The sequence below is a fragment of the Falco rusticolus genome, chromosome W (genome assembly GCF_015220075.1).
Source record: "Falco rusticolus isolate bFalRus1 chromosome W, bFalRus1.pri, whole genome shotgun sequence".
In the NCBI taxonomy this organism is placed as follows: Eukaryota; Metazoa; Chordata; class Aves; order Falconiformes; family Falconidae; genus Falco; species Falco rusticolus.
In genome coordinates this window covers 10,397,342-10,425,181 of record NC_051209.1, presented here as the reverse complement: position 1 = coordinate 10,425,181, position 27,840 = coordinate 10,397,342, and the positions used below count along the sequence as shown (strand labels likewise).

At 38.2% G+C, this 27,840-nt stretch overlaps 1 pseudogene; it reads left to right on the top strand.

The window, feature by feature from the left end:
* The first annotated feature begins 1,924 nt into the window (after positions 1-1,924).
* LOC119140934 lies at positions 1,925-26,336 on the top strand (annotated as a pseudogene).
* Positions 26,337-27,840: the final 1,504 nt, after the last annotated feature.

Genomic DNA, 27,840 nt, shown 5'->3' with positions numbered 1-27,840 from the left:
TGCTGGCCCTCACTTGTTTCATGGCTAACTTGAGAGCATACGCTGGAATCACTCACGGGTGTGATCAGCTGTGCTCACCGAAAATATGCAGCTGGGCCATCATTTAGTCACTCTGCTAAATCGGTTAGTTAAGATGCAACAACTGTAGTCAGTTTCATTATTAGAATACAATATAAATGTTGCCAGTGTTGACAGACTGAGCTACTGATAATGTCCTGGTTCCCCAGATACGTTCTGTAATTCTTCTGCATAAGTAACCAATACTGTTGTCCTATTTTTGAAATGTTTTTCTCACCCCTGACAGAAACTGTAAAAACATTTAATGCAACCAGCACAGAGACCTCCTCTTCTGGAGCAATGCTAGCTGCTGTTAAGCATGCCATGTAAACTAGTAAAGCAAAGTACTGTTAAAATAATTAGTTATTACTTGTAGCACAGTAGCCTGAAAATATAGGATTTTTAGTTTTTAACTGTAAACAGTTCTAATTTCCGCAGCAGTCAGTTTTTTAACAAAAATACAGCCTCTAGTTCTCTGTGATTGGTCCTTAGCTAGCTAAGTCAATGTTATTTACTATCCATGAATAAAACAGTATTCTTTACTCATTGTAGTATGCATATACTTATGCATTTCCTAGGAGCCTCATAGGAAAATACGATCTAACTGTTGGAAGGTGTCATGAAGGAAAACACAAAGGTTTTCCAACCATATTCAGAACAGTTATCAGTCGTTCACTGACAGAGGGATGGATTTATTAAGTGGGTTCCCCTCAAAGTCTGTCTTGGATCCACCATTCTTCAATATATCCATTAACAAACAGGATGAGAAATCAGACTGAGTCTGGCAAAATTGCCACTGTAGTGTGAAGTAAGATGCTGTTCAATAAGAGTTGCAAAGTGTTACTCAGAATAAGAATAATAAACAGAGTTTTCATTGATAAGGGCATGAAAAACCTCATCAACTGGACATGAGTTAACTCACCCTGTGGTGTATCAACAGGGATGTCTTATTTAAGACCTGAAATAATCCTTCTAATCTCTTCAGCACTGGTAATGATAATACTGTATCTAGCATGGGGTCCCAAACTTCTAGAAAATAGTGGACCACTTGGAAAGGGAACAGAGGAAACAGAGGAGAACAGGGAATCCTCAAAGACCCCTAGAGCCTCATCTGTGGGGAACTACAGAGTATTGTATTTGTGCAAAGACTTGAGAGATGGTAGATTTTCAAAAATGTGCTGCAAAAGGAATGAATGTTATCGATACCCACTTTGCATAAGACAGAGAATCTTGAGCTGCAATTCCAGGCAGTGGTTCACGTTAGGCCTTTCTAATTGTTGGGGCATTTAAGCTCTGGAATAGCATTTATAATATGAAGTACTCTGAAAAGCAAATGAGGCAAAGATTTGTCAGTAATATCATACACTCTTAAGTTTGTAGGGCAATAAGAAAGAATTGACAAACTTGCAGTCATTTCCAGTTCTATTATCTTTGATTTCATAGAAAATTACCACCATGATTTGTGGCTGTTAGGTTCAAGTAGGTGTAAGAGATGAATTGCTATAAAACAAACTTCATTGAAGGAAATTTGACTGAACAGGTTGAAGCAAGATGAAAAGGGCATGATTTGGCATCTCACCTGTATGGCAGGCTCTGGTCTGTGGATCTCATGTGGCTTCTGGAACTATAAGTCTAACAGCCTTCCTCCGTAATTTTGATAAACACTAAATAGACTTAATGTATAAAGGGAAATAAGATAGCATTTTAATACTAAATTAACTGATAGATCAATTTTCTTGAAATGTGCATATGATATTTTTTAGTTTCTTCAGTTAACATTCAATGAATGTCACCTTTCAAATCCCAGTCCATTCTAAAACTACCTTGGGCTGCTCAATACTTACAGGGCTTTTCCAACTGTAGAGACATGGAAAATACTTGTGTTTTAATGTAAGTGGGTTTGATTCTTTGCTTTTACCTATAGTAGCCATAAAAACAATTTTCTTGAAAGATAGTGTGTTTATTCCCAAACCTAGCAATTACAAAACTTAAGATCTGGACTACTATCTTAATATACAGTTCATAACTCAAAGTATGTATGTAACAAACAGATATATTATTGTTACCCTTTCAGTGCAGGAAGTGGATGACTTAAACCTTGCTATTGCAGGTGGCATCTAATTTGGTTTTTGGAACATTGTCTTATTGTTGCAACATCATCATTTTGTTGTGATTCTGTTGTGTTCAGAATCTTGTGAGGACCAGTTGTCTGGAGGCAGGGAGAGTTTCACCATGGTCCTGTATAACCTTACCATATCACCCTCCTGGTGCTCTTAAAAACTGTAGATGAAAAGAACTGGATTCTGTTGCATTACTGCCAAAATCTCCTTTGGTCAAAATTAAATGGTCTCCTATACCATAACTGTGTAATTTTGCCTCCCTAACCGTCCTTATAACCTTTTCATGAAATCAGTGTCTAGGACGTGCGTTTTTTGGGGTTTTTTTATTAAAGAGATGTTTTTCCCTCCCAATTTAAATGCAGACTCTTTTTTTTAAAGTATTACATTTTGGCTATCTTTATGCAAAATTTCAAAAAAAAAACTTAGTCTGTCATTTGACAAAGGTTTAGGGTTCCTTTACCTTTCAGGCATGATGCCTGTGTATTTCTACTATGAGTTGAAGCCAAGACCATGTTCAAATAGAACATGTCTAGTACAACAGACACTGAAATAAAAGCAGTGTAAATACACTGAATTCTCTTGTAGTTTTGCATTTTTGAATGAGTGTTTTCAACTAAACGATGTGATGGGTTTTAGATGTAGATGGGTGAATGCAGCCTTTTCTAACCCTGAAATACTAAGTTGTGGAAGTGGTAGGGAAAACAGTTGCAGGGAGAAAAAACCAACGTAAATTCACATTGTGGTAATAAGAGAAGTAATAATATAATTTCTTTTGTTATTTACAGACATAAAATTACCCAGTGGGAAGACCCCAGACTGCAGAACCCAGCAATTACTGGTCCAGTAAGTACTGCCGTGTGGTTTTTTTCCATTAAATGCTGTGACTCACATACATTGGTACAGGCAGGAGGCATTACTGAGCAGCAGGTCATTCCTGTTCTCCAGATCAGTCAGACTCTGCCTGATGAACAGACCTGGAAGCAGGACCTCTGCCTTGCATTGCCTTTTACTGATGGACACGGGATGCTCAGGTGCCTGCTTTTGTGAGTGCAAGGGCAGCGGGAGCTGCCTTCTAGTGGCAGACTGCCAAGATGCCCCAAAACTGATGCCTTGTTCACGGCATTCAAACTGTCGTACCACTCTGTGGACCCTGTTTTGGTAGGCATAGGCTGGAGTGCACTGGGGACTCTTTCTCTTCCAGCCTGCTGCCAGTGGGCCAAAGCAGTAGTGGGCCAATTAGGAATCACTGGAGCATTTGGAAGTACAGTGTTGTGCACAGTATTCCCAGGTTGGACAATAGGTTCAAATTCAATGGGTTCAGAGGCTTTCCTAGCAGAAGCCACCTAGCCAGGGAGTTTTTCCAGTGGTGCAGTGTGGTTCCTGTCTTGCAGCCATTAGCATGTGAAGTTGACCTCTGCCTTGGAGTGTCTAGGAAACGTTTTTGATCAGTAGATATGACAGTAAATCACAGAATACCTCTGCTTCAGTGGGGAGGAAGAGAAGGGTCTTCAGAAGGATAGAGAATCTTATTTGGCCAGTTTTAATTTTTTATATTGTTGTGTTATTTCTGAGTGAAGCTCCATCCATTCAGAAGCTGTATACCGAAATGGTCTGAGTGGTGTTTCACACTCTGTAACACAAGGAAACCCATAATTTCTCATTTGTTCCACTCTCCTCTTGCAACCCAAAGCTTTCTGCAGTAAGTGGTGATGAATGTGGTTTTTCAAAGTGATCTGTTACTGACATGATCCCTGGCTGAACAATAAATTTAGTATTTCAGCATGGGTTTTTGTTGTTTATTTACCGCTTATTGCAATGATGAAATTCCAGGATAAAAGTAGTGGAGTGATATCTTTAGCATACTCTTGACATCTGGATAAATGAATTGAGGGAAAAGTGTGATGTTAAATAAATTACATCTAATATAAGTGTAAAATATTCTTCAGGTTTTTTCTTTCTCCACACTTGCTGATACTATAAATTACTTAGTGTGGAACAAACAATATTATTAATAAATTATAGAAAACAAACAACATTAATATGCAATATTAATATACAATGTTAATAAACAGTATTTGCATCTTACCTTTTGTTCCTCCAATGTGTTAAAATACTGTGTTTCTACATAAACTATGTGATGGGCACTATATCTGCTCCAAATTGTAAGTCAGAGATCTTGGGCGTTTCAGACTAATTTCTCTGTACTGAATCCTCTGTTGTAAGTTTTTAGGTATCGGAGAAATGTTCATATTTACCTGTTACCTGGGTCGTTACTGACAATAGAGCTTTGCTGAGCTGAGACATTGTGCTATTCATTTTTGGATTTCTGGATAATAAAAAGTTGTTTCCACTCGATACGGGCAAGCTGTGACTATGTGCATTCAAAGTGTAAAAAAGACAAAAATTGACTCTTACCAGTTTTAAGGGACATATAAGCTACTTCAAATAAACTAAGAGATTTCAGAATATCAGCTTAAAAAAATAAATATGTGCTTTTGTTTTAATATCCAGTTTTCAAAACATCAAATATATGAGGTGATTCTTTGACCTTTTCCTGCTGGTTTATGCCATTTTCTGGTATTCTGAGTGATCAGACTTCCAACCCTAAGATCTTTCCAGGTGCCAAGAATACCTTTTTATTTGGGGTAAACCCTCAGGATTTTTAAGGGTCTCAGAACACAGCAGATTAACTACTGCATGGTGTAATTCTAACTGTTCTTTTTTATTAATAAGATTAATAATAATCACTTGTTTGAAATAATTGCTTTTGGAGTGATTTACCTATTTATTGTGCACTTACTGCTTGAGGTACCAATATACAGTATGCTGTACAAATTCTTAAATGTTTATTTTTCCAGAAATGTTAAGCATAAATGAGAAAGACTACCTGGGAAAGGTAACAAGGGTCAATCATGATCCCATTAAGGAAAAACCAGTTGTGTGTGTGTTTGGGGCTTTGGTTTTTTTTTAAAGAGAAAGCAAGATCGAATCCATTTTACAGTCATATAAGCATTAAGGATTCATCTTAATGCTTTTAAATAGTATTTTTGGTGCCATGACAAAAACAAAGAACTACTTAAATTGCATTTCACACTGCATTTAAACAATGGAAACATGTTGAAAGATTATTTAATGGCTGCAGTAAAGTCAGAGTGAAATGATTTTGGTTTTTTTAATTTTTCATGTCTCCACAAGAAAAAGACCATGCAAAATATTTCCACCTTCCACTCTCACCTACATCCAGTCATGAATCCATTTCAAAACCAGCCTATACCTTCCCTCCCCCAAAATCCCAGTCCTCACCCAGAAACTGAACTTGAAGCAAAGCTTTCCAATTTGTGATTCAGCCTTCAGGGTCGTGTGGAAATTGAGATCATTCCTTTGCTTCCAAGAAATGACCCGTCACTTGTTTAGCTAGTTGGTTTACTAGGTCTAGCCTTTCATCTTGAAGGAACAGTAGAGCAGAGGAAAGTGAGGATGTAGTTGGAAAATATGAAGGAGTCCAGGGAGCCTTCCCCCCTCCGCCCCCCCAGCTCTTCCCAAACCCTGTTTAAAGTAATATTGTGTATGGTGTCAAACCCCAGGGAATTAAGGATCCTTAATTCTCAAAAAATTAATTGTCAAAAAAATTGCAGAGAATTAAGGAATCTCACTTAAATTCTTAGCAGTTATTTGTTAGAGCCAGACTGGTACCTGTCATAGTATCATTTTTCCGGCCTGTTCCTGTACATTAGTTTAATTCACAACTGTTTTACGGCCATTTCATCTGAAGGCTGAATAACTTAGGTTGCAGTCATCGGCCAGGCGATCGGGAGTATGGATGGCTCTTATCTGTACTCCTGCTTGATGGCTGATGCACTTCAATGCTTTTGTGTCTGGTAGTACTTGGTACCGTCAGAGGCTTGGTCTCTTTGGGTGTTTGTGCACATACCCTATCTGGTGCAAAATCAAAGGAGTCTGATGGCAACCAGTCAGTAGCAGAAAAGAATATTGACACCTTACTGACTACTGTGATGGTCAGCAACTGGGTGGCTTATGGATTAACACCAAACATGGCAATCTTCTAGCTTAGCGTCAAATCCTTGCTTACCTATCCAGTATGTTAGCAGGAAAGAGAAGTGCAGGGTTCAAATAGAAATGTCCTTCAAAACCCTGAATGACAGAGGTTGTGAGAACCTTTGTCGAACCTTGAGTTGTCTGTGCATGGAATTGTCCTGAGAGGCCTTTTGGGTATCTGGAAATCCATGTAAATATTACAGAGACCTGTGGCATTTGTTAAGGCTGTTTACATATGCCAGAAACCAATTTCCAGCTCTGCAGATTAATGTAATTCTACCAACCTCTACTGTGTCATCTTTTTTTTTTTTTGAACTTCTAAAATTTTTCTGTTATGTTGCTGTTACTTAAAAATGTGATCTAACTCACAGGCAGTTGCATTGAGTGAGTATTCAGATAAATATTACACAGTGACTTGTACTTGATTCAAAAGACGTTAATTTGTTTATGAAATGCTTTCAGTTTCTGGATTAAAGTCATTATGAAAATGTGTATTTTCATTATAAGTTATTTACAAAATAGTTTTGATATAGTTTGATAACTGTTAAGAATTAATTTCATTCATGTTGGGCTGAAAAGATAATTTCTACCCATGGACATTCCCCTGCCTAGTCAACTCTGCTGTGTAGTTACATTGTTCCCTGTGCTTTTTGGAAGGCAAATGCTGTTCGTTGTTAATGTCATAACTTTACTGGAGCCCCTTAACTTGTTCTTAGGTTCATTTTTGAAAATTCTTTTAATTTTGTGTTGTTTTGAGTAGCACCGAACATGTTTAGCAGCTGTGCAAATCTATATTCTGTGGTAACACTAGTGATTTTTAAAAGTCAGTTATCATATGGCATGCTCATTATTTCCTAATAAGACACATGGATGGCAGCAACACATTTCAAATTTTTGTCTGTGTTAAAAATTGCTTTTGCTCTTTCTGTTCCTAAACAGCAGAAAAAAAATCAAATGAGGGTAAGTAGAGGACCAGAAGAACTGGGTCGAAAGTTTTCATACCTTTTAAGTTACACACTGAGAAATGAGGAAATTTTGGCTGCTGTACTTCATGAGTGGTGAGCTTTAGATGAACCTATGGCATACATATGTAGATAGCATGTCTTTAAGTTTCTTTTTGGTTTAAATAATACTGGAATATCAAACTGCTGAACAGCTGGAATAATCTGTATTTGATGATTCTTCTCTGATAGGCAGTTCCGTATTCCAGGGAGTTCAAACAGAAATATACTATTCCGGAAGAAGTTAAAGAAACCAGTGAGTAGAAACGTGCTGCTTCATGTTGGAATCAATTACACTATGTCTGGGAGAACACTACTATTCCAAGCATAGATGCAGAATGGGGTTGTATCTTGCTCTAACGTACTTGCCCATTTTTCTTGATTGTGCTACGACTGAAGAGGTTAAGTAGGAACCAAACAATTAAGAGAAGTTTGAATTTGATGAATTTCTCAACAAAAACATTTACAGATCTTTAAGACTTACATTTTTCTACTTGAACGCAAAATGAGAATGATGAAGGCAGCAAGGAGGTAGCAGTGATTCACCCGTTCTCATTGCAACCGACTAATTGGTATGTTTTTACAAAGGCTTGAGAATTTATATTTCTCCTTCATCTGTGACAGTGAACTTTGAAAGGCAGAGCTGGAACAAGCTGGCAGAGCCCACAGTTGTGCTGGATCTGGCACAAGCTTCTAGTGTTCTTGTTGTGTGAAAAAAAGTATTTTCATTAACATCTTTAATGTAAGAGAGTGTTTAGTATTGGCTTGCATGTGATACTAACTCATAATTTAACAGTAAATAGCCTTAGCAACACCAACTATCGTTTGAAGGGGGACTTGCCACTGTCTTTACCTGTTTATTGATAGCTTTTGACTTCTCGCCTTGAGTTTGGCCAGTGATTGTATACAATAAGCACTTCAGTTGTCAGGAAAAAAAAGCAAACCTTCCGAAACAGTTGTTTTAAGTCAGTTTTATCAGGAAAACTATACCTGGCTGTGTGTCATTTTTTTGTGTTCATCCAGTTGTTGTCTTAAAAATTCTTAATTTGTTTCAGTTCTGTCTTTTCTGAATTTAGCTCCCTGGGCTAAATCATAATGGGTGTTGGCTCCCTCCTGTTTAAACAGAGCTTCTGAAACATTTTGGTGGCCTGATTCTCATTTGTTTACATCTTTGCAGTTTGCTTCTGTTGTCTGTATGCGCCAGATGTGTTCTTGTGAAACTGTTCCAGCCTTTATAGATACCTGAGTAAAGTGGTTGCATAAATCCTGTGCACTTGTTTCTATTTTAAGCTAAAATGCCCTTAAAATAGAGCATAGTCACATCATTAGCACTTTCTTTGGTTGTTTGTTTTCTTTCATTGTTTTGTCAAATATCATAGAAACCTCAGAACCACCACTACACCAAAGCTTACCTAGTTCACCATATACTATCAACCTAGTAGACTTGGAGAGCACTGGAAAACAAAAATAAGGGGAAACTTTCTACATCATATGATTTATCTGTCATTACCACTGGTCAACAATTTGCTTGAAGACTTACTTATTGAGACTAACAAGTATAATATAATCTTCTTTCACGTAGGCTGATATACCGAACAGATTTGAAATGAAACTACACAGAAAAATATTTTTGAGGAGTCCTACAGAAGAATCATGTCTGTGAAGAGACCTGATGTACTAAAAGCCAGGCTCTGGATTGAATTTGAGTCAGAAAAAGGACTTGACTATGGAGGGGTGGCCAGAGAATGGTTTTTTCTCTTGTCCAAGGAGATGTTTAACCCTTATTATGGTCTCTTTGAATATTCAGCCACGTAAGTGTCCATTAAAATGCTTCCATTCATAAGGGGATATATGTTAGATTTTGCATGAGAGCAAAGTTACACTGGAAAGTAGTTAGATCATCCTTCGTGGTGCATCACTATGCACACTTACAGTCAAATCTCTCTGTTCTGTATTATCGTTTCTTCCTTGCTTTTCAGACAAACTTTCAGCTTGTCATTGAAATCTCATAAACCATTTTCATTATTAAGACAGTATTCGTTGTTGCCCTGCTTGCAGCAAAACTGCCATTTTTGAGGCTGGTAATAGTGAAAAGACTAATGTCAGATGAAAGACTTTTTATGCTCTCCCATTACATTGTGAAACACCTGCTGTCCAGAATTACAGTGCTCCTTCATAATTAGCTCATAAAACAGCTTCTCATTTACATTTCAGCAGTCACACAACAGTGGCTTTACATAAGTTTAAATTTGTATTGTCCAGTTTTAAAATCTTTGAGCAATCCATTAGTTTAAATGAGAGAGCAAGTCTTTTTCTTACAGTACATTTGTTTTAATATGCTGTATGTAGTTCCACATTGTCTACTTAGCTACAGTGAGGATGGATTTCTTAATTGCAGGCAGTAGTTGTGATGGTTTTATGTCAATATCTTCTCTAATAACTGTTGAATAGATTGTAAAGCAGATGAACAAAGACTGCATAATGAGAGTTTTATCACATATGTGTCTCAGAGAAGACACATTCTGCCATTGAAGGGAAACACAACACTGACTACTACAGAATGTCTGTGATAATAGAGGTTGCTGGATAAACATTTGTTTTGAAATATTTCCACTTATGGGATATAGGTCACTGTAGGTATTTAAAATAGAATGTTATTTCATTTTAGGTTCAGAAAGCTAAGAATTTTAAGAAATAAGGAAAAAAATCTACTTAAAACCCCTGTATCTTCACAGATGCAGCAAATTAAAAATACTGCTTTTACACTAATGTCTTATTGTGACACACACATTCACACAAGTCTTAACGTTTTGTTACCCAGTTAAAAGTTCTTAGTCCTTTGACAACTGTTTTCAATATTCTGGTGGTTAAGCATATTTCAGAGACATTCTCTAGTGTGTGCAGTTTAAGGTGCTAGTAAGAAAATGTGCTTTATCCTAGGACAGTCAGACCATGGGCCTATACTTAATTCCTCTTCAGTACGTTCAGATATTTCAAGAACTAAAAGCAACTACTGCAAAAAAGAATCCTAAAATTGTAAGCCCTGAAATTTGGCTGGAAAGAGTGAATAATCAAACCCGGCAGAAGAGATAGCTTAGGTGAAATTCTCATTCCACTGAAGCTGGTGGCGGAATTTCACTGTTTTTCAATGACACTAGGCTTTTATCCTTCAAACAGGTTAGCACAGCCCTTACACTTGCCACAGGTGGAATCCTGTTGATCATAACAGACAGTTTGACTTAGGTCAGCCTACCCACAAACTGCGATACTTCTGTTGAGGAACACATGGAGAAATTACGTTGTACACTTGCAAAAATGAACAGGAAATGGCCCTAGGTCAAATTATTTATTATTATATCTGATTGGCAGGTTATTTAAAGACTTGGTTACTTAGATTTTTTTCTTTCCTCAAAAAAAGGGACAACTATACACTTCAGATTAATCCTAATTCAGGTCTTTGTAACGAAGATCATCTGTCATATTTCACATTTATTGGTCGGGTCGCTGGTCTGGCAGTATATCATGGGAAGCTATTGGATGGTGAGTTATTACAGTTATTACTCTATGGCTGTGCTACTGTTGCTGGATTTTTATGAAATGAAATGCATCAATAATTCATATGCTTTAGAGGGTTTGTATTTCTGGAGACAAAGTCTGGGAGAAAGTAATGGAACTGGAACTGTTGGAAATTGCATTCCTGATGTGAATGGTGATTCAGGAATTATAGTGCCTTTCTTAACAAATATGTTTCATATGACATTTTGCTCCTTTCTCCACTCATGTTAAAACTACAGAATCAGCATTGCTAAATAATCACTATTTCTAAAGGAAAATGCTAAATTTATATCAGCCATTTCCATGCAAATCTGCAGCCAAAGCAGTTGTGTGGGTGTCAATTGCAGCGTATTTTGATCTGTAAAATTGTTACTGAATGATTTAATGAGAACATGTGATTTCTGCTGAACTGAAATCCCACAATAACTAAGCAAGCCAACATTATAAACTGACCAATCTTATTTAGCAGTGGTGCATCACATTAGAAGAAGCAGCTCACTGTCCTGTTTTCACTGTCTGACATTTTTTAAATGGTGATTTTAGATGGCTTAGAGTACCTTGAGCTCCATTTTGTGTCTCTCTGCCATTAATGTTATTGTCTAATGGCATAATTATTGTAATTGAAAAATTGGACTTTATGTGCCTAGATAAAAAATGAGCCTGCTGTGTTAACTTGAGCATTACAGCACTGTTACTTTCAGGAGGTTTCTTCCTTGCTGGCACACTAGGAAATACCATCACACATTGTCCTTCAGCAGCCATATCTTTATGGAGGGTGAAAATGCACAACAGTGGAGGTAACATCTCCCCCCTCTCTGCCCCCCCTCTCTGCCCCCCCCGGCTCTTCATCAGACCTTTTTACAAGATGATGCTGGGGAAACCAATAACTCTGAAAGACATGGAGTCATGGTAAGATAATACTTAAATTGTATCAGCATTAGCAATTACATGGGGTTTTCCTCCAGGGAAATTTATGAGCTATCAATTCCAATAAATCGCATAGTGGAAAACACAAGATCATAGTTGCAGTAACTTTAGAAAGGTGTGTACATACTTCTGAAGTAGAACAAATTTTCCCAGCTAGAATGTGGTTTCAGTACCAGTGTACTAACAGAGGCAAGAGGGACAAGGGAGAAAAGGTGTGAATAGGCCAATAAGAAACGCAACAGAAAATGTCTTCATTATACTCACAGGTTTTCCACTGGGTCAGCTTTCTCCGTGTTAAAAAGGAGTATCACCACCAAGCCCTTCAGCCACCTTGTCATGCTGTGGAGCAGGAAGAGGGAGGGTGCAAGTGCTTAGTTCTGGCCTGGTGATAGGGGAAGTTGCCCACAGTGCTGGAAGGAGGAAGGGCTGCCGAATGATAAACAATTTTCTCTGAAATACACCTAATGAATGCAGCACAGCTTATGCCCTCATATCTGTTCCGGTTTTGTTCGCTGCACTTTCACACCTTCAGCATTAATTGCAATCAAGTACTTTTGTGTTTGGCGCTCCCTGGGAGAAAAGTTAGTAATGTCTTAACTTTGTATTGTGAAATGAAGAACAACAGTGAATAGGATCCCACAGATGCCCAGTTTAGGTGTGTAGCATACCAGTTTTGAAATACAGTACATTGCAGGTGTGTACAATGGCTAGATACAAGTGGTTTCCATTCCGTTAGCAGGATGATACTTGGTTTTGTCTTTCTAACCTTTTGAGGTCTTTGCAGTTTTTCCACTGCTGTGGACTTTGGAGAACCTTGGAGCTGTTATTTTTCCCCTTCCTAAAGCGTTCCTGTGTTATGCAGAGTAGTTTATCTGGGTAAGATTGCTGCAGGTTGCCTCTGCAGGGGCAGGGCTGGCTGTGAGCCTGGCCACTCGCATCCTGTGCTGCACTAAGACGGTCTCCAACAGCAGAGGCAGCTGATGCTCAAGCCCAGCACAGAGGGAAGATTAAAGATGAGATGGCTTGAGTTCAGGTACAAGCTAAAACCAACCTCATGAGAGACGACGTAGAAGGCTCTTAAAAGGAAGTTCAGGGTAGTGTATTCCTCCAGTAGTTGGGAAACCTTTTCCTTTTAGCTCTGCAATAGCTGTGCTTGCTCTTGTCAAGTGTGCTCTGTGTAAGAGTAACATGCAGTTTATTCTTTCTTATGTTGTAGAGTTTTACAGATTTTCAGTTACTGACATAAATGCTGGTTCAACTGCTTAATGTCTCCTCCAGCTCCCACTGTATCATAGTCACCAGATTTTGGCAGGTCATTCTTCTCATGGAGCGTACATGAGTAAATAATGTTTTAACCTTATTATGAAATCAAATATTTTTTTGCACTCTTGCTTGGAAATACTTAATGATAGCTATACAGTTTGTTTCTTTCTTTTTTTTTCTTGGGTCAGTCTTTAATTATGAAGCTGATATTACACGATGAAGATACAACCCTTTCAGGAAATTAGAGGGGTCTTTTATTCAGCAAACTTCAATGCTTTCAGTAACAACAATGAAGTCAGTTATGGTGTTATACATTACTGATGTAATGAAGTGCCATATAAATTGTGTCGACGAGAATGTACAGTTTTACCAAGACATTTTCTACCCAATTATGTCACACCACTATACATGTTTACCTAATAGATATGTAGTCAATTTATTGTGTTATATAATAATTCAATTACAAGTCAATTAAGAAAAGTTACATGAATCTGAAAATACAGCATCTAAGAAAAACAGTTATGAATAAAGTAATCCATCTTGCCCTGCTTTACAGTAGCTGTGCAAATAAATGAGTTCTCATCTTCCCAGTCCCTTTGGATTTCTAATTTCAGATGTTTTTATTTGTTCAGTTTGAAGTTAAACTATATATTTACTGTTCGTATTTTCAAACTTTGTTTAATCTGCTGTAGGACAGTGAATACTACAACTCTTTGAAGTGGATCCTGGAAAACGACCCTACAGAGTTGGATCTCATGTTTTGTATAGATGAGGAAAACTTTGGACAGGTATGTAAAGGTTATCTAATAGTCTGTCTTGCCTTCTTATTTTTGATTATTGCCAGAAAGTAATGAAATACTGAGCAGTATCTCATGGTTGTGAACTTGATCAGGGCTATTGAATGTTAACGATCAGTACCGGCAGACTATGAATATTGATCTCTCTTTCTTCCTGAACTGTGTTAAGACTGGGGCTGCCAAAGAAGGAAAATATGTGCTTGCCGGTGAGCAGTGACATCTTTGTAAAAAGCAGTATGTGAAGCTGGGTAGAATACTTGCAGTAATACTTGGAGTAATAACGGTGTTACACAGTTCATCTTCAAAAACAGTCTCAGCCTGGGACTGTTTTGGCTGTTATAGGTTGAAGATGTTCTCAAAGGACAAAGTAAGTGGTAGAATGGTAATCAGTGAAGTACTTTGTTTATAGTGTCTTTCATATAATGCAGGCAGATGACACCACAAAAGGAAGCATGCCTATTTTCAGAAGTTGCACAATCTGTGGATAACTTTCTCCGTTACAAGTGAAAAATGTTAGTTACATTTTTAACAATTTGAGAATTAATTAGGTGGGAGTAAAATTCATCAGCTGAAGTTGTACCTCATTTTATCAGTAGAAGCTGTAACAACAGCTTATAGTACACTTTGGGATACAGCCTGTCTTTACAGAGAATCCTATTAAAACAAACTTCAGGGATCTTGTGTCAGCTTCTTGATGGAGAAAACTTGCGTGCAGATAAATGTCTTGTACATAAGTATACGTGTTAAATTTAATTTGAGGACTTAAAGACAAATGAGTTTATTTACCTGAGCTTGGAACTTCCTTGCCTATCATGACTGGGTTTTTTTAATTTCTTTACAAGCTATGGAGCTGAACCATTGTGTAATGCGTGCAGAAGTGTAGTGACTAAAACATACTGGTTTTGTACAATATTTGGACTTAAAAATACCTACCTGTATCTCTTAAATTAATTTGCTTCTAGGCTTTCATGACCTTTCTTAGTGTTTCCACTTCGTTTAACTCTTAGACCTAGGTATCTTGGCTCCAGGCACCACTGGTATTGTGGACCACAGTGCCTTTTTTAAAAGCTGACTTCAAAATTTCAACACACACACACAGAGTGTACTGTCAGGAACATTCTGATAGACTTCTCAGTGCTCATTACTTTTTTCCTGAAGCAACATAAGGTTATCAGTTACATGGAAAACTAGGGAGAACATTAAAGCCACAGGATTAAAGGTTTTTGTAATACACTGGGTTGTTTGTTGGTAATTTTCATTATCTTCTGTTCTGTAATGATTTAGCTTCAAGTTATTCATAGCCTTCCACTGCCAGCTTTCACTTCTGCTGGCAGAAGTTTGTTCTCTGACTCAAAGCATAAATAACTTACTTGGAGATACTTTCTGCTCTTCTCCGAACTCTTTAATACCTCAAATAGCTAATTCTGGCATTGCCAGCAGGCTTGGGTTTTGTTTACTTTTACAATAGATGCATCTGATTCCAGAATAAAATAATAGTGTTTCTGTCACACTGCCAGTGAGATGCAAAATAAGCACGACGGATGTTACCGAAGACAAGCCTGAGTAGGCTCAGTAGTACAAGGATATGCTATAGTGAGGAGGAATTTCTCTAGCTAGAGACTGAAACATCTCCTCAGTCCAAATACACAAGATGCTCTCCAGCAGTTCAGAAGTGCCAGCAAATACTGACTGCATTGGCTGTTTCTGCCGGTGCCACACTAGCTGTTGCCAGCACTCTGGGGACTGCTCAAAGTCAAGGGACCCCGACTCACTGTTGGGAATCGTTTTGCCTCATCTACAGTTAAACTACTGGAGCTGTATAGAAGTGCCCTTGGGAACCTGAGCAGGAGATGGTACTGCTTCCACCAGGACATTCTGTCTATTCCAGAGAGATGTTTGCATTGCTATAAGCTTCTGTATTTATTTATACTTCATTTATCACCAAAACCTTTTCTGGAGCTAGAGAATCACAAGAAACCTTTCATAAATCTTACCTTCTTAATACCCTTCCTTACTTAATAACCAAAAATACGGTTTCAGTAGTTCTCACAAGTCTGAGAAATACACAGGAGACATTTTCAACATCTAAAGGATGGAGAGTGATCTTCAAAAAGCAGAGCAAGAAAAGGTCTGTATTTTTCATAAGTTCTTAGTGGCTCTGGAATACTGATTTTCATTTCTTAAAGAGAAGGTATCCTCGGGTGGGCAGGAAGAAACAGGTACCAAGAAACCTTGTTTGTGCTCTCATGTCTGGGATATTTCTGACTTTATCCTATTTCAATTTGGCAGTATAGCAAGCCTTTTCTTTACTAGTTCTGCACTGTCTGGAATAAACTAAGGTTTCAGAGGTCTGTAGGTTCCCTGTTAATTACTTATTCATAATAGTATAGTCATCTTTTTGTTTCTATACAGTAATAGGTACATTTATTCAAACAGACGTACTGTTTTTCTCCTTGTTGAAGCATTCAGCGTTAATCCAGTCCTGAAAAGAGCTATCCAGTGTCCTCCTTTCACAGCTCTGTTTATTTGCTAATGAATTTACTGTCTTATTCAACCACATCATCTGATTTAATTATTAAAGATCAATAACAGCTTTAAGAAAAGGCTTGGTTGAGCGTGGGTGCGCAGAGTCACCTCTTGGTTGCTTCCACTGGAACCACACTCTTGAGCTGATGAAGCAAGTTGACAGGAGCAGCGTAATGAGTTACAAGCAGCAAAGTTCTTGACTTCCCTTCTCTCCTGCCCAGATGGGGCGCGCTCACAAGCACCCGTGTTTTACAGGGAGGTAACCCAGGCAGTGTGCAAACACCAGCAGCTGCAGTCAGGAAAATGCTGCTTCAGCGTAGGGTTTGGGAGCAATTTTGTGTCAGCACTAACTGCTAAAAGCCACCAACTTTTAGCTTTCGTGGTACCTACCCAGCATTAATTCTGTGCGTTCCTGCTGATAAATCACTTTCTTCACAAATAGCTAACGTTATTTGGACTTGCTGTAGTTTCTTGTGAACTGTAAATGAATTTGGTTTTTTCAGTCTTACACTCCATGGTGACATTGTTCTTACGAAATCTGTGCTTAACCATTTCTGTAATCTGTTTTTATACTTTACTTTTTTGACCCTTTTATGAACATTTTCTCTGTGGATTCCCCACCCCCGCAAACACCCAAGCATTCTGAAAAATCGGAACACTTATTTCTACCCTTGTTACAAGGGAACATGTTTTCTTTACCCAAATGAACCAGCTGTTCGGGACTAAGAGTTTGCTTTGGAATTATTTGCTCACTTGCTAATGAATATGATCAAAAATTCAGTCTTACAAGTGATCATATAATAATTTGTTCCTAATGATGCTATCTTTAAATGTGGAATGTTTTGATGTCTCATTAGCTATTACAGCGTGATAATTTTCTGATACTACTTGTAAAATGCTGCTCAGGGAGAGCGAATTTTGTGAGAAATATGTCCTGAAATAATGTTGTGTTGTGGTTTGTTTTTCTTCTTTCAAAATTCAGACATACCAAGTCGACCTGAAGCCAAATGGGTCAGAAATCATGGTAACAAATGAAAACAAAAGGGAATACATTGAGTATGTATACATTTATGCAATTTATCCTGAGTGTAAGAAAGCACAGTTGTACTTGTCTTATAATCTACCCTACTGCAATTACTGTGGTTGGTACTACGCTAGATCATCAGAGATCCTTTTAAAAGAAGATTGTATTGTTAACATTGTTTATACCCTGATCCTCAGCAAGTTTGAATTTTAACCTTTACAGTGCTGTGAATTACACTAATCGGGGCAGTCTGTGGCATAGTAGGGAACCTATTTTCTCCATAGGTAGGCACGAGGAACATTCAAGGAGGGATGGGATTGCTCTGAATGAGAAATATCTGCATCTGAATTACTCAGTGAGAAGAAATGGCCTCTCTTGGATGCAGTATACTTTGTAATTTTATTTTCATTTTAAAGTAGGCATACCAATTTTGCCCACTTTCATGCCTGCCTCTGTCTGTTGCCTTAGTGCCTGGGGTAACTAGCTTTGCTTTGCAGATCTCCAGAGTAGCGTTGAAGTTCTACCCTAGGATTTGCAAGGTTTCCCATTAACTACTGGGTCGCAGAATACAAATGAGTGCAGCTTGAACACTAAACTGGATCTAGAAAAAAGAATGAAAATAGGATTTCTGTATAATTTATCAAGTTTGTATTTGCTTGCCATCATGGTCTTCATTCAGGGAAGAATTTGGGAAGCCTGTAAATGTTTAAGCGTTCCTCTAAGAGGAGAACTTTGTAGTTGTTTGTTAATTTCATTTGCAGTGCTGTGCTACAGTGATTTGGCTGTAATGGTGGAACAATAAGAGATTTCTACTTTTATGGGGGTTTTTTTCCATTACTTTGTGTGTAATATATTTGTACCATCAGCTCTTTATTTTTTCAGGTGCATCTTTTTCAGGTTTGAGATGCAAAATATTAGACATTACAAACTTTATTTTAATCTCTGTCATAGTGCAGAAATTAAAAGCACTTTGTAAGTATGCAGGCCAGAATTCAGAACTGAGTGAGGTTTACATCTGGGTAATTCTTTCATGGCTGGTTGCACTGTTTTTGTAACTTTAGAGTCAAGATGTATATGCTCTCATTTGGAGGTGATTAATGCAACTTAAAATTTTTCAAATATTTTCCCCTGTAATTCCATTACAATAGAACTATTCTAGTTGTACTTTAAAAACAAAACAAAAAGCCAGCCAAACAACACTCCCCCTGCCCCCAAACGGCAGGTGTAGTCACAAATGGGAGTTTATTTTTGCCTCTGTGTCTTTACATAACATTCAAGCAATGCATTCGCATGCACATGTAGTGCTTATGGGATATCAGGTAGATCATGAAGAACCATTGTCTAATAGAAGATCTGATGGTTGGTTTGCATTATTTTATAATGTAATACTTACTGCAGAAAAGAAGGAAAATAGATAAACTGTCTGAATTTAAGCATCATGAGAAAATCACACTAGGAATTTTCTAGTAATCATCAAATGACCAGTATCCGGTGCTGTAACACTTCCTTTGAAAATTCAGTTTATTTAACGCTGGCCAATATAATGGCAAAATAGAGTAAAGTAGATTGACTGCTTGGGTTTCCTGAAACCCCGCCTAGGAAATGTGCTTCTGCAGAGCCTGGCTCAGAGCGTGCCCTCCAGTGCAGCCATCACCCTGTCACCCTTCTCTGCTGCTTACACAGACCAGATCCATCATTTCAGTGTTGCTATCAAGAGCTGGCCAGATCTTTAAATTACATTCAACATTAAGCTTTCTCAGTTTTTCTGCCTACTAGAATGTAAAATAATAAATTTAACTCCTACTTGCTGGCATTTTTAATTAGTGCCTCTTCAAAGGTGAGACAATATTATAATTGCTATATTTATGCAAATTAGGAGTGAAACATGCTTCAGTAGGAAAGGCATTGGATTTCTAAAGCATTATTTTTTTCCTTTGATAGTGCAGGTCTTATTTATCTGTCTATTTATTTATAGGTAGGTTGGTTTATGTAACTACATCTGTTCTCAAATTTTGTGGACTTCATTGGGAATTATTAATTACTCAGAGCTCTGGAAGAACAAATGGCTAGTCATTTAAGTACCTAAAGCTAACAGTAAATACATCATCCAGAGTCTGGATTACAGCCTCATTTAGAAAGAAATAAAAGCAAGGTGCAGAATTTGTAGGCTGTTTCAATCCAAGGCAAGCTTTTTTGCCACGTTCATCCTTGAGTTAATCTCTGTAAGAACAAAAAGGTTAATATCAGACGACATGACAGTGTCACATTAAAAATTGTTGGTGATGTTGAAAAGTTTTAGCTAGAAAACATGGGAAGTATATGTGTAGGGTCTGTGCTGCACACTAATGTGAAAATACTCATGCAGTAACTTGTTTGTAGGTACTGGGGTTTTTGCAGCAATTCCATCAGTCACACAAAATAAATTTGAACAGTTAATAAGTTGTTCAGTTTCCTTAATATCAGAGTGTGGGTGGGAGATGGATGAAGCTGTGAGAAACTGAAACTACTAGGGTTGCTAACATCTCTGAATGTTTAGTTTGCAGTCTTCTAATGAGTGTGCTTATGTGGTTTTGTTTATCTGCTACAGCCTGGTCATCCAGTGGAGGTTTGTGAACAGAGTTCAGAAACAAATGAATGCGTTTTTGGAGGTAAGGTTCTTTAGCTGCCTTTTTGTCCCAGAAAATATTTTTATTTTTTATGCAGACTTTTTACACTTCAGTCAGTGTCTGTGTTAAGGAAGTAGGGAGCTTTGCATAACCACAAGAGTTCTGGAATACTTAGGGTTTAGGATTTTACAGTTTTACCTTGTAGTAAAATAGATAATCTTTCCCTTATAAGGTCATTCTCTTTAAAGCTTAAATTATTTGAGCTTGAAGTAATTTAGCGATTGATTTTTTTAAATTAGGGACTTGTACTTCAGGTAACTGAGTCTTTCATTCTCAAAACCCTTCTCCTGTCATTTACTTTGGTTCCCTGAAGCCAAAGATCCTGTTAGATAAAAACTTAATTTTATGTGGTATGCAAACTTTAACTTTGCTTTCTTTCAGGGATTCACAGAACTTCTTCCTATTGATCTGATTAAAATTTTTGATGAAAATGAACTAGAGGTGAGTTTTATTGCTGTCCAGAGACAACAGATCAGTCATGTTCACCGCAGAAGGATGTGTTATCAGCCTAGAACATAAGTCATCACTTACAAAAAGTGAATTTGCAGACAAAGGTGTTTTGCCTGTAGTAGGACATGAGATTTTTCTCCCTGATGAATAAATCTCTTGATCATATAAATTATTCAAAACAGTGAGGTAGGTAAGTAGCTTACTGAATTAATGCCATTGTGCCTATACCAGTCATATTTTTAGCAAAATAAATAACATAAAAGGTGCTGTCACGATGCATACATACATTGTAGTGTATGGTGTTTCTCCAGTAAAATGAAATGTTTTTGAGAATTCTCCTAAAGAGAAGCTCAAAGTCTCCTTTATGTTTGCATTTACATTTGCACAGCTTAGCTGTTCACAAGGTCAGACGACAGAGGGAAAGCATAACCCTGTTTTTCTGATGAAGTGCACGCAATAACCCAATGCCATCTTCAATTAATGCCATAACAATTTACTTCCCTGTGCAGTTACTGATGTGTGGCCTTGGCGATGTTGATGTTAATGACTGGAGGCAACATACGATCTACAAAAATGGTTACTGCCCAAATCATCCTGTTATCCAGTGGTTTTGGAAGGTAAGATTGTTTTACCACACCTGGCTTCTCTGACTTCCTAAAAGTGAAAGTTTCTGTACTGTTTTGTGGAGTCAGTTAGGGAATCTTTTTTTCTTCATGCAAACTACTGAAAAATACATCTGTGCATGTTGGAAATGACAACTGCGGTGCTCAAGAGAGACCATACTAGAAATAGACCCAAGACACGAGGTTGAATCTTTGGTTTTAGGTGAAGTGCCTTGCAGTATTTGTGAAGTAAAATAGTTTTATGAAAAGCACATCTGTATGTCCCCAGAAAAAACACATAAATGCTTCTTCCCATAATAGCTGTAGATTTTCCAAAGGGACGTCTTTTTCTTAAAAATACAGGAATCTCGCAGCTTTGTGTATGCACTTCAAACTTTGCTTCCGGGTTTCTTACATCATCTCCGTGGCCACAGCTGGTCTACATGAGGAGCAGTACTTGTAGCCATCCAGGCTTGACTGGGAGGTCCTGCTGTAGCACAGCGCTGACCTCATTCTCTGCGAGCCTTTTGCATCAGTCTCATTTTCAGGGTATGTTTGCGGTGGCAGTGCTCCCTTGTGCCCCTGCCTCAGGGCAGGTCTTGCAGGGGAACCAATCTGGAGCTGCTGGGAGCTGCCAGGGCAGTGTCACACTGCTGCAGCCCAGTGACAGCTGGGAAGGGATGCTCCCTAGTTCACCAGGGAAAACCTGCTGTGTGACCTGTATCACATTTTTCTGTTACATGCCTATTGCAGCCTAATACAAATAGATCCTTTACTCAGTTTTTAACAGTGACCTCTACGGCTGTGGCACTGAAAAGATAGTGACTGTGTGTCTTTGTCAACAGGCCGTTTTACTGATGGATGCTGAAAAACGGATTAGATTGCTGCAGTTTGTTACTGGGACATCACGTGTGCCTATGAACGGATTTGCTGAACTTTACGGTGAGCCTCCTTCCAGCTGCTCGCAGGTTATACTCACCGCTGGCACAGCCACACAGCTTCTGTGTGTTCATTTAACCTGGACACAACTGAAATGTAGCCACAGCCAGCCTTTGGCAGACTGATGCAGACAGGCGTTTGTATACTATGGCTGTTGTGCAGATGCTCTCCTAGCTCCCAGAGGAGAAGTTTAAGGCTGGCAACAGGAATAATATTCATGGTAAGAAGAGCAGAACACATGTTTAACCAAACACTTTGATTATTAATTGTTAATGTCTGAACTTCTTTTGCTTTACACATACTCTACACAAAGGTGGTTAGATAAACAGAACAAGCTAACTAGCTGGGCCTGGAAATAACCACATTCCTGTTTGCTTTAATTAAAACTACATTAAGGGAGTTTGTACCAGGGGTGTGGTTCCAGTTGAAAAATCTAGCCTACAGTTTATGCAAATATTTAATGTTAAAAATAATAGTTAGGTGGTCTCTGTAGTGTCAAGCAACTTATATTTCATGTGATTCTCATTTTCAACCAGGTTCAAATGGTCCTCAGCTGTTTACAATAGAGCAATGGGGAAGTCCTGATAAATTGCCTAGAGCTCACACATGGTAAGTCATAAAAACATAAAATGACATAGCTTTACTGCCAAGAAAGGGGGGGGAACTGATGACCATGCTTCTCTCTAACAGACTTTAGCTTTGGATCACTATTCTGTACTAAAATGTTTTCCTTAAAACACAACACCACAAAACCAAACCAAAACACATTCCAAAAATCAACCCGTTCTCTTTACATTTCAGTTATCTGTTAGGTTTTGCAGGACCTTTTCACAACCTCCTTTCGGATGTTTCTTTTTTCCCCCGGAGGGCAGAGTCTGTCCCATCACTTCCGAACACCTTTGCCAAGTCTTGGGAAAGCAGCCTTTGGCAAAGATGAAATTTTTTCAATCACCTAAATGTGGTGGTGGGTTCTGTTGGCTTTTTTCCTTTCCCAAGTGGTTTTTAGCGAATTCCCACTTCCAGCTCTGAAGGGAAAGCAGGCACACAGTTACTTCTGAAAGCTCGCTTTGGTCTGGGCAGGGGTGGTTTCATGTGCTGCATATGGGGAACATGAGCAGTAGTGGGGCTTGCCAAGGACATGGTGGAGGTTGCCCCCATTTGGACAATACAACGCATTCTCTATTAGGCCCCCACAGTATTTCACCTTTTCTCTTTCAGTAAAATCATGTGTGTTTTTCAATGGACTATTAAACAATTCTTCTCCTTCTAAATTTCAGCTTTAATCGCCTAGACTTACCTCTTTATGAATCTTTTGAAGATTTGCGAGAGAAGCTCCTCATGGCAGTTGAAAATGCTCAAGGATTTGAAGGAGTGGATTAAACATTGACCTTTTTTCCCCCCCTTCAAGCAAGTTCTGCTTGCACTTTTGCATTGGCCTGATGGACGCCACATGACTATGGCAGAGCAGTTGCTCAGCGTTGGTTCATGAAGCAAACCTCTCAATGGTGCAGTTGCCTGAATCCAGAAGTTTGAACTGTCATCTGTGGGTGGCTTTTCTGATGTTTCCACAGCAGGTTATCAGCTGCGTAACATGAACTGATCACATTTCAGCAGGACTTACTCTATTTATGTTGTGCCTCTGTAGGCAAAGCCCTTAATAAATATTTTACATAATTTCTAATGACAATGAATGGAATTAATCGTTTTACAGGTATAGTATTACAACTCATGTTTACTTCTTAATTTAGACATTTTCAGATTTCATTACAATTAAATATCATATACTTGGAGAAAGGAGCATTTTTCTTAATTTCATACCAGACTTTATGCCACTGTCATTTTTTCAAAGCACATTTTGAGCCTTGTGTTCCCAAACCATTAAGGAAGTAGGAAAAAGCTGTGTTGGAAACTTCCTCTACATGGGCTATATATTGAGAGCAACTCTTTTCATTGAGCACATAAATATTTTTCTGTATCCAGAAGTACGGACTGGATGTTGCATTTTTGTATAAATATTAGAATAGTTACAATTCAAGGGAGAATCATAACATACATAGCATGCTAAATCTCATGTTCAGTAAAGAAATTGCCTCATTACTGGTAATACTTACATGTACTATAAAGCATTTTGGGGTAGGGTTGGCATTAATTGTTTTAGGAGAATATGCTTAACCCTGTCATTATCTTTGTATAGTGATTCTTTTATTATCCTTTATTCTACTGTTTGCAACTGAGGCATTTTGAATGAAACCTGGCACTATGGAAAACAGATCTGTTTTGTCGCCTATTTGTATGTGTTTGCTAATGATATCTAAATAACAATATTTTGTTTGTTTCTAACTGCACCAACTCTAAAGGCACCTTATGTAACACAGCAGTCGTATCTGTTTTTTTATCATAAACATTAAGGCGATCATATTCCTTCTCACTGCACGTCTTTCTGGTGCAATATCTATCCAGTGTGAATTTGGCTGATGATGTATTAAAAAAAAATACACACAACACAAAACCACCAGCTGTAGAGCTGAGCCTGCAGACTTGTTCCTCAGCAATTGTTTTTGTGATTTATTTTTTACTTAATCACAAAGATTTAACAATTAATTAGATAGCAGTGTATATTACCTATGACATGTTGCATGCTTAAACTATGTCTGAGTTGCATCTCTTCTTGTGACTGATTAAAAGTGAAAGATTTGTATTTGATCCACTGAAGTTAAATGGTTACAGCGCTACTAGAGTAGGTCTGAGGGTACAGCTTAGTTTTCTAAGTTTTGCCCATGTACTTACCTGTAGAAAGGCTGTTTCCCCAAGAACCCATTTAATGCTTACAAAGCAGGGTGACACCACATGCCAAAACGAAGTCTCACCCCATTGCCAACAGCTTGCATAGCCCTGCCCTTACCCTCAAGCACAAGTGCTGTTGGCAGCTGAGAACCAGCAGCTGTAACACAACAATACTTCACCTGGAAAGAAGCCTGAACCCTAATAACATTCAGGAAATTGTTGTGTGCTAGCAAAAAGTCTGACAAGCTAACAGATGCATGAAGAACGTTATTTTCTTATTTGAACACAGGTTAAGATTCATTTTCTATTAAATAAGTTTCCTGATTTTCCCTTCTGACCTGTTATGTTTGATGAGCAAGCTTGGCCATGAGGAAGCAGACTGGATGTGAGCCAGAGGGATGCTGTTCTGATGGTTTTGGCTGTGGCCAGGAGTGTGGGGCAGGTGGGGAGAACAAGGTAACTCCAGGTATTTCCACCAAGCTCCTGTATGTTAACATGGGCTCCCTTGAGGGAAGCATCGTACTCCAGAATTTGTTTTCTTTCTGCCTTAACCTGGAGGATTTCTGGTGTGGTTGGAGGCTCTGTTCATATCCGTTGCCATCTGTCAGAACATCTGCTCTCTGCTGTGCTCTTAACATAAAGCCATAGTGCTGCTACTAAGAGCCTAAGCTAGGTTCCCAACTTTCCATCTAGGAGCTCCAGCTGAAGGAATCTTTCCAGGAAAAAAGGTAGCTAAACGTAATTTACTTTACTTAAAACATCTAAAGCACAAAACAACTAACACTCCAGTGGGACTTGTACCAGAGCATTGTGCCTTTCATATACTGACAGTTTAGCCCATTCACCACAAAATGGCCCAACGGTATTTTAAAAGGTTCTGATTTGGCTACGGTTTTTTGGTTAATAAATGCTAACCATAAAGATGGTAGCTAAACCATTACTTGTTTGCTCTTTAAGAAGCCTTAAGGGAAACAATTCATAAAAAATTTTAGTCACAAGACAGAGCACGGGGTCTGCAGCTGTCACTGCCTGTTCACTTGAAGGCTTATAGATCTGTGCTTGTAAGGCTGCAGCTAATGTACACCATGCTGATACCATTAACTCTCGCTTGCATGCCTAGCTGCTGGAAACTGCTGCTTTTTCTCTTTCAGTCCAAAAGTAACAAAAAAACCCCAAAACCTCTGTTACCACAAGATTTATCTTCTCTCTCATGCTGACCCCTCTCTGAATTCTGAGCAAAAGGAGCACGAGTGCCATGCTAGCCTGACACATGCTGATGAATCAGCAGCAGCTACCACCTGTCCTGCATCCCAAGGGATGCACCACAGTTGATGTGTGCTCAGCCCTGGCCATCATGACCACAGCGTTCAGCAGTAATCTATTCCTGATGCCTTGGGTGAAGCACTCTACGTGACCCTACCACACCAGGAATTGTGAAATATTTTTGTGATACTGTGAAATAGGGAGCCAGGGAGGGGAAGCTAGATAGTTAAGATCACACTTCAAAGGGTTAAAGATAAGTGATCATACTCATGTGATTACAAGGGCTGATTATCAGTACATGTAGAAAAAAAAAAAAAAGTAGATTACCAGATTGGACTTCTTAAAATGAACATTAATTTTCTTAGCTTTTTAAATAAAAACTCGTCTGTAAAATTACAACAACAAAAAAAAAAACCCTGCAGTCCTCACCCATCTGTTACAATGACACACTAAGTAACATGTATTTTAAATGCATGGGAAACAGGAAACTAGAATCTAACCATATTCCCATTCTGTACTCATTGGGTCTGTCACAGCACGCCTGTTAGATACAGTCACCATCAGTGCAAACCGCATGCAGTTGTATGTCAGTCCATGCACGCTGCTAATGAGCTGTTTGTCCACATTTATCCTCCACATATATGGAAAGGGAAAAAAACCCCAGCATGTTATTTTCACATAGACCTTGCTTTTTTTGTCCCCTTAGTTTTTTAGTGTGCAGCTGTAAAAATACACACACTATGCATCGACATACAATAGTACATGTGTTGCATTTTTTATACTCTAATCCATTCTATCAGATTTAGAGAGGCTGGTGAACCATCTGTCTCCATGGCAGGTGTTACAACCATGCAATAGTGTACAGGTTATGATTCTCAAAACCCAAAGGGAAAACTCCAGAAAAAGTTGTTGCTACATTTTGTGTTTGTGAACATAAATTTTAATAATCCCAGTTTTAAATTTGATTTAATATTTCCAAACACACAAAAATGTCAAGCGCTCCAGATTAAAAAAAACCACACAACCACACAGCATGAATTTAAAATTGCTTTATATTAGAAGGCTATTCAAAATTATGCTAAAACACCTTAAAATTTATTTTTAAAGTACTAATTATAAATAATGCTCATTTTCACAACTATACAGCTTTAAACTGTGGTTGGATTCGATATACTGTAGGGAAGGATTTGTTTATGGACAAAAGTAATTTTTTCCATTTATTGTCTGAGGAGCAGTGAAAGAAATTGTAGTTTGTTTTCCTGACAGCAAAAGCTCAATGTGACAAAATGAAGTAGCTGTAATGAAATGATGCAACTTAATTAAATATTTAATAAAGAATTATGGAAGCTACAGCATTTTATACTTCAAATATATTTTTGGTCTAACTGAAGCTTTGTTTTATTTTGTTAAAAAAAAAAAAACAAAAAAAACCCCACACACCACACAAAACTGCAGTCAGGTCACAGTTTGCAGGAGGGCTTTCACACCCCGAGACATGGTTTGGGGAGCCTGTGTGCACTCACATCTGTATCCAATTTATTTTTTAGTGATTAAACACACAATCCACATATTTCAACCTCTGTAAAAGTGGCTCCCAAATTTTCCCCCATGATTCTCCCTATGTTCATGGAACAGGAATGTGTTTAATGTTTTCAGCTGAATAAGAACATAGCCCTGAGAGAAGTTTACAGTGGATGGTAGTCAATGGTGCACCACCACCTTCAGAAGGCACCATTCAAGATAAATTTTGTCTATAAAGGATTTGAACAATTAATACAAGCTTAGCAATTATGCAGTGTTCTCTGAAGAA